The 7,685-nt window shown below is 42.1% G+C and overlaps 1 protein-coding gene across 3 annotated transcripts in view; it reads left to right on the top strand.

Moving 5' to 3' along the window:
- Positions 1-7,685, top strand: part of FRMPD4 (FERM and PDZ domain containing 4) — a 475,664-nt gene that overhangs the window by 130,241 nt on the left and 337,738 nt on the right. The gene's annotated exons all lie outside the window — the stretch shown is intronic.

Below are 7,685 nucleotides of genomic sequence, written 5' to 3'. Positions count from 1 at the left end.
ACACACACACACACACACACACACACACACACACGATTTTTCATTTTAATCACAGAAAATTGTGAATTTTGGGTTACTTATTTTGGTTTAATTTAACTTCTTTTGCTTTTTGAGGATTTCTTTTTATCAGAGAAAACCAGGATCCTTGTTTATAACATATTCATCCTGACTGCATGATGTTTTTTACTCTAAGTATTTTACTTATTGCACAAACTTTGTGAGATTAGTATCTGTCAGGTACTTAAAGGAGATAATGTCAGGTTATGGGTTAGTATAACCTTGTAGCAAAGCGTGAATGACATACTGTATGGTAGGAGTATATACAAGCATCTAACAATAGTGGTCTCTCTTATGTTGTTCTTTTGGTAATAAAGTGTAGTCACAATTGCCATGGTGCTCTATCCTTATCCACTTCTAAAATATGCTGTAGAATAGCTGGCTATGGTTGCTATTTGATTAAATTCTTTTTGGTCTCTGCATCCCCTTCATCACAAATATACCAATGTCACAACACAGTTTGTTACAACAGGCTGTCATGCTGTCAGCACCATCATATGTCACAGGTAGTAAAATTTACTGCTAATTAGCCTTGTAAAATTTTAGGGTCTTAGCAACACTGCTTTGCAACACTGGATGTGAATTCATTTTAGTAACTTTTACTATTATAAATCAGGTATGCGGTTCCTATTTTAATCTGCTAGAGGAATAGGGAATTCTTTCATGTTTTATGTGATCTCTGCAAGAAATTGACAATAAAGTCATCCTAGTGGTTACTTGAGATTGGTAGTCTGTTCTGTTTTGGTACTTGTATGGCAACTAGATTATTTAAAATTATGAGGGGTACATAAGTCTGGGTGCTCGACTTTTAGGAACTTGGACCACTATTGAACCTAAGAGATTGGTGGATGAATACATCTGAATGCCTACTTGTACACAGGATGGGTACACTCATACTTCCTACTGCTGATAGGGTTTTGTGGGTTTTTTGGTGGAGTTTTTGTTTGTTTCTAAATGACTAGGCAGTGAGAGGCTTTTGGGTCTTTTTTGGAGGGAATCGGGTAGAGAGAGAAATCTGACAGGGGAATAAAATTACTGTTTAATAGAGGCTTCTTTGAAAATCCATTTCTGTGGTTATAGACAAAACTTTTTGTTAAAACTGATATACGTTAACCAATTGCCAACGAAAGATCCAAAGATCCTGTCTTTAACAGTAGTGCATTCTTCAGTCTGCTGTTGGCTGAGATGCTGACTAGGGCTGTGAGAAACAGCACTGTTTCATTTCAACTTCCGTTTTGCCATTTCAATGCAACATTGTTTAATTTCGAGTTTCGTTTCATTTTGAAAACACTGTTCCGTTTCATTTCATTGAAACAGTTACAACACTGTTTTGATGTTTTACCCATAGGCTATAATGGGGAAGCACAAAACTGGCTATAACTTTCTCATTCTTGTCTGATTCAGATGAAACTTGCAGGGCTGGTAGCCTCTCTTGCGTTCATAAAGCCTGCCAAGTTTTATGGGGATAGGCACAGGAGTTTCTGAGAAACTGCACCTCAAAATCTTGAAAGCAAAACTCATGTCGTGTGTGTGTTAAGTCACAGTGGGGTGAAAACTGCCAGAATGGTGGCCCCTGCTGAGGCCATGAAGCCTGCCAAGTTTCAAGAAGATGGGTGCAGGGGTTTCTTGGAAGCTGCACCTCAAACTGTTCAGAGCAAAACTTGTGTCACTTGTAAATGTGAAGGCACAGAGAAAGCTCAGTTCAAACAGTAAGTTTTATGCTGTTTTTCAGTCCCTCCCCCAGAGCACTGAGATTGGAAGGCCCTCAGGGAAGGATCACAGTCATATGTCAATATCAGAGCAGTCCTTCTCTCTTCCCCGTCCCTCTCCATAGTTTCTTCTTAGCTGCAAGCAAGCCCAGCTTTGAAACTTGAAATGTTTCAAAGCTTTTAAAATGTTTTGACTGCCCTTGTTTTGTTTCAAAACTGTTTCAAAGCCTCTCGAACGGTCATAAACGACTGCAGGACTGTTTCAGGCTGGACATAAGGAAGAATTTCTTTACTGTCTGAGCCCCCAAGTTCTGGACCAGCCTGCCATCGGAGGTGGTTCAAGCACCTACATTGAACACCTTCAAGAGCAAAGTGGATGCTTACCTTGCTGGGATCCTATGACCCCAGCTGACTTCCTGCCCTTTGGGCGGGGGGGCTGGACTCAATAATCTTTCGAGGTCCCTTCCAGCCCTAATATCTATGAAATCATTTCAATTTCGCTGTTTCGAGCTTGAAATGAGTTGAAACAGCGTCAAAACAAAAGAGCCGGCAAAATTTCACACAGCCCTAATGCTGACCTAAGTCTGGAAGTAAAACAACCTCCTGGTAACTTTAAATTAAAAGGAGCCCCCTAATTACCTGATATAGACTACTGCTGTTCTGTCCCCTAGTACTGCTGAGGTATATGCTAAAATAGGAATGTGCATCGTTGAACAAGCAGTTAGCATTACTTTCATGGCAGTTCTGGTATGTCCACATATACAAAGGGGTATGACATTCACTGTTACATTTCAGTGCAGAACTTCCTAAAATTGCCTTATAAGATAGCCAACTGAACAGCTATTATATTATTGCGCTTGTGACTTTTGAGCACAGTATCATCCAATCCATTTTTCCACACAGGAGCCCTGAGGATTTGACCCATTTTTTTCAATAGGGATCCAGAAAAAAGATTTGTTGAGAGAATTGTGTGTTATCCAAACAATCTTGTCAGTAACTTGTAGCAAAATTCAGGTTCCCAAAGATATGAATGCTCTTTTATATGTAAATTAACATGTTTGTGCCGAGCAAAATGTCTTCATGTGCCAGGCTCTGCCACATGTGCTTAGAGTTGCCTATCCTTGGTATTGTCATTCTAGTATTTCCGTCTAGCAAAATATTTTGGTTTTGATTGGCAGAAAATCAACTTGACTATAAACCTTCCTGGAAAAGCTGCATTTTAATAAGATGGATAATGAGAAGAGTCTTGACTTATTTTTGTTTGTTCTGAGTTTGGGTCACTCTCTGGTACTCCTGTAGTCTACTGTATCAGTCTCTGGCCTTGTACAGACATTTAGTTTCTCCTGGGAGAGTTGTTGCACTCCCAGGAGAAACCATGAGTGTACAGAAGTTCAGGAATTTTCTCCCACAATAAAAAATGACCACTCCAGGAGAAAAATAACCTGGGAACATCCAAAGTTATATCTCTCCCAGCCAAATGTTTGTCCATGCCATTGCTTCTCTCAGGAGAGTATATAGTCTTTGAGCATCCCCTCCTTGTCCCCTTCCCCTATGGGAGGTAGCATGTGGACTTTGCTGCTTCAAGTGGGAGCAGAATATGTCACTTTCACAACCCCCATATTATGCCGGAGGGAAACATTGGGTTAGTTAATCAGGGCTGCCCAGTGCACTACTGCCATCTATCACTGGGCAGATTAAGGGAGGCTGCAGAGAATGTTGAGATATATGCACAGGAGGCCTTCCTGGCTGCAGTGTCGGCATTGAAAGCTCTCCAGTCTTCAGAGCCTCAGCATTTTAATGTCTGTAAATGTGGCTCTAGGCAAGCTTATTTGCTAGGAGAACAAACGTACAAGAATTCTCCCAGGTTATTTGAATGTGTGTATGCAGCTTCTTAACTGCTGACAGTTGGCACTCTTGCCTACTGAAAGTTTGCTCTTTAACTTGTGGTTTTCTTATTGTGGCTTGTATAACTTAAAAGTCTGATTGCCTTGGATACTATTGCTATTTAGAAATGATCAGGAACTTTTGCCATTAAGGCAGTTGATTATTTCCTCTTTAAGAAAGGAAAGAGAGGACTCAAACCTAATCACAGACGCACAAGCTGTCTTTGTATACAGTTTTTTACAATTGGTACAGAAGGTAGCTTTGAACAACAAATGTTCTTTAAACAGGCTGTCTGCTTGGTAAGTCAACATATGTACAGAGTTCTCCCTTAGCACTATTCAGCTCCACGAAGCATTGTGTGGTTCGGGATGTAGACTGTGTCTAGTAGTCCTGTCAGGATGCATTCTGAAAATTCAAAGGAATTAAAATGTTTCCTTGAGGCAAGTCCATCAGCAAGCAATTGTTATTTGCAAATGGCAGGTTTCAAAGGGAAACCTTGCCCTTGGATGGGGATAAGTGATTGTCTTGGAAACCTTAAGGTTTGAAATTTTCCAGATGCAGCCTTAGACTGTGGGTCTGTGTAAGTCTTAGAATGTTGCTGAGCTTGTTCTGCAGGAAACTAACTGGTCTGATCAAAAACTGTGCCTAGGAAGCCTGTTATGTTAACTAACACAGAATCTCATTTGATTAAAATTTTAACTACAGAAGGAAAGCATAGTACTTCCATTTCACAAAGTGTGGAGTCTTTAGTCAAATATCTCTCACCTCCACTGATATCCTTAGAGTAGTGTTTTTCAACTTTTTTCATTTGGGGGCCCCTAAAAGAATATGAATGGAGGTGAAGACCCCTTTGGAAATTTCAAATGGAGATGCAGACCCCTTTGAATTGTAAGTGTGTGTATTCACATACTTTTGATTGATCATAGTCATCTTTCAAGGACCCCTTAGACATAGTCTGATGACCCCCAGGGGTCTGTGGACCACAAATTGCAAACCACTGCCTTAGACCAATATAACTGGCAGGATGGGGCAGCCTAATGCACCATCTGTGATTTAAGGGTATACTTTTTATAATTATATTAAAATAACCTTAAAATACTGGAAGTTGACCATGCTGTTGTCTCATTCTAGTCACCTGATCACACTCACATTCACACACAATTTTAAGAAGTTCTACAACTTTCCATTCCTCCTTGACTATGGAAGAGAAGGAGCCAGGTGCCACCTTAAAGAAGTGCAAAAAAAACCAAGTGGGGAAAGTGCAAAGGTATGTGGGCCTCCCAGGACATGAACCTACAAGGAGTTACACACATCACCAGAAGTGTGCAAGCAAGTGTCCTATCCTAATTATATAATATAATTATATTCTGTATCTATATATAAAGTCCTCCTGGGTAGCACACTTGCTCTATTTCTTTGATGTGTGTAACTCCATGTAGGCTCAGCACCTGAGAGGTCCACATACCACTATATATAATGTGAAATGTATCTGTGTAAATGTATCTATAGATAGATAGATATTGATATGCATGTATATGTATATACATACATGTGTATATATACATATTGCACATGCACATACCTTATTTACTCAAATATAATACCTTGAACCCCCGCATAAGATTCTATTTACGGAAAATTTATAAATTTGTAAATTTATAAATGGAGGTTTGCCTAGAATTTGTCCACTTCACTGCTACAGCAGGGAAAATACATCTGGGGGTCAGGTTGCCCTCTGCCGCCCCATAACTTCTTTCTCTTGAAGTTTCTTTCCCGCCTCCTTATTATCCCTAAGAACATAGAAGTAAGCGGCAAATTTGAAAACACTGTTGTTGAAATAAACATACCTTTAGTAATTTATATGTAGTACCCATAGATTTAGTTTATCCAGAATTGATGCATTTTAACTTTTTCAAACTCTTGCAAGTTTTAAGAACAGGCATGCCAAAGAAACACTTTGAAGCAGCACCTTTGAACCTACTAATTTATGGCACAAACTATATATGAAATTAGTCCAAAGTAAAGATGCTTATGATTTATCATATAGTTCATTGAGCTGGGCCGCACCAGAGCCAACAATGGTGACCCCACAGCACAGCACTGCTCACTATGTGTGTGTGTGTGTGTGTGTACTTCAGATACCCCACCACAAACCATCCATTTGCTAATTAGGCCCCTACTCATGACTGTATCAGAATATTCTTGTCACGAGTCCTGGGATCCTCCAAAAATATATAGGCATGTGCATGGTAACTTGGTCTGGCTGTACCTCATGGAGGACAGGGAAACATTAATCATATGTGAACAGGCTGAGAGAAGGGGTGACAGGGGGATTCTGGATGAACTGCTTGGGGCCCTGTTTCATGGTTGTCAGACATATAAGGGTGGTGAAGAACCAGGAATCATTGGAAATTAGTGCTCAATTGTGGGAGTGAAGAGGAAGTCAAAATATATTCAATGTAGTGGCTCACCATGACTTGAAAAATAGTTGGTGAGGAGGGGGGACTGCACTTAATGGGTAGCTATATAACCTATTCAAATGTGCTGCACTAACCTTTTCTTGTGGTAGATTCCCTTCTATATGCTTGCCCAACAACATGGGCCATGTGTTGTATAGTCATGCTCAGTGTTGGCTGCATTGAATCAACTTCATAGTTTGTTTCTATTATTGAGTGTGTGTTGCTTTTTGCACCAGTTTAATGATGGGCAATGTATTTAATGAGGTTTCCTTTTATTCAGAAGTAACACAAAGGGGCTTCCCCCACAATACTGACCAGAGATAAAAACCACATCTTGTATTTGAGTAAATATAGTATATTGCACACACATGTACACACACACACATAATATGCTATATGTACATATGCTATATATAATATGCTATACACATACATGTATATTTTCATATAAAAATACAAATATATATTTTCAAAAGTCATAACCTCTATGGTTACAGTGGGAGTTCTATTCAGTCTCTAAGTTCAAGCTGCTGGGATGTTGCTTCTTGCTGAACAGAGTTCTTTGGGATGGTATTCTCCAGACATAAATTTATGTGACTATTGACTTCAGCAGAACTTTACAAAATGTATTTCAATGCACTTTGGCCTTTAATATTTCAGGTAGCTCTGAAAAAGTTAACATTATTGTAGCTAAATATTTCATTGGGCACCTCAGAGACGGCCACCCAGATGGAGCCCATGGTCCCGGGCTCCATGCAGATGGAGCCCCTGGCTCTTGGCTGCAGGGGCTGCCTGTCTCTTTTTCAGGCTCTGGGGCCCAGGAGCATGGCCCCCTCCCCTTGCGGGGTCTGATCCCTACTGCAGTATCTGGTGCACCAGCTGGAGGAGCTCCAGGCCACAGTCCAGAGACTGCGTGCCATCAGGGACTGCGAGCAGGAGATAGACTCCTACTGCCAGGCCCTTCTCCCCCGGGAGCCGCAGGGTAGAGCACCGTCTCCCTCCATGACTAAGGAGGACTCTGGGACCTCCCGCTCTGCCCAGTCAGGGGCATGCACCAAGGTGGTCAAGGGTCCGAAGGTCCGCCGCACCAAGGCCCCTCCCTCACCGGAGCTTAGCAACAGCTTCACACCTCTTGCAGCCCCAGCAGAGCCTGCTCAGTTGCCAGCTCCTGAAGGCAACCCAGGCTCAACCACAGCTACTGGCCCTGCTCTCCCCAAGTCAAAACGAAAGGTGTTTGTTGTGGGAGACTCCATCCTGTGGGGCACTGAGGGGGCAATCTGCCGCCCCGACCCCTTAGCCCGGGAAGTCTGCTGCTTCCCGGGGGCCCGCATCGGAGACATTGCCGAGAGGATCCCACAGCTCCTCCGGCCCACAGACCATTACCCCATGCTCCTTATTCACGTGGGCACCAATAACACAGCTCGGAGCACCCCCAGCCAGGTCATGAGGCACTACAGGGATTTGGGAGCGGGGCTTAGGGGTCTGGGAGCTCAGGTGGTGTTTTCGTCGATCCTCCCAGTCTCGGGCTATGGGCTGAGGAGGGAGAGGAGGATCCACGCAGTGAACCGAAGACTGC

This window comes from Crocodylus porosus, unplaced genomic scaffold, assembly GCF_001723895.1.
Source record: "Crocodylus porosus isolate Cpor-Errol unplaced genomic scaffold, CroPor_comp1, whole genome shotgun sequence".
In the NCBI taxonomy this organism is placed as follows: Eukaryota; Metazoa; Chordata; order Crocodylia; family Crocodylidae; genus Crocodylus; species Crocodylus porosus.
The sequence above is the reverse complement of the archived record's forward strand: the minus strand, read 5'-3'. Positions and strand labels throughout refer to the sequence as shown.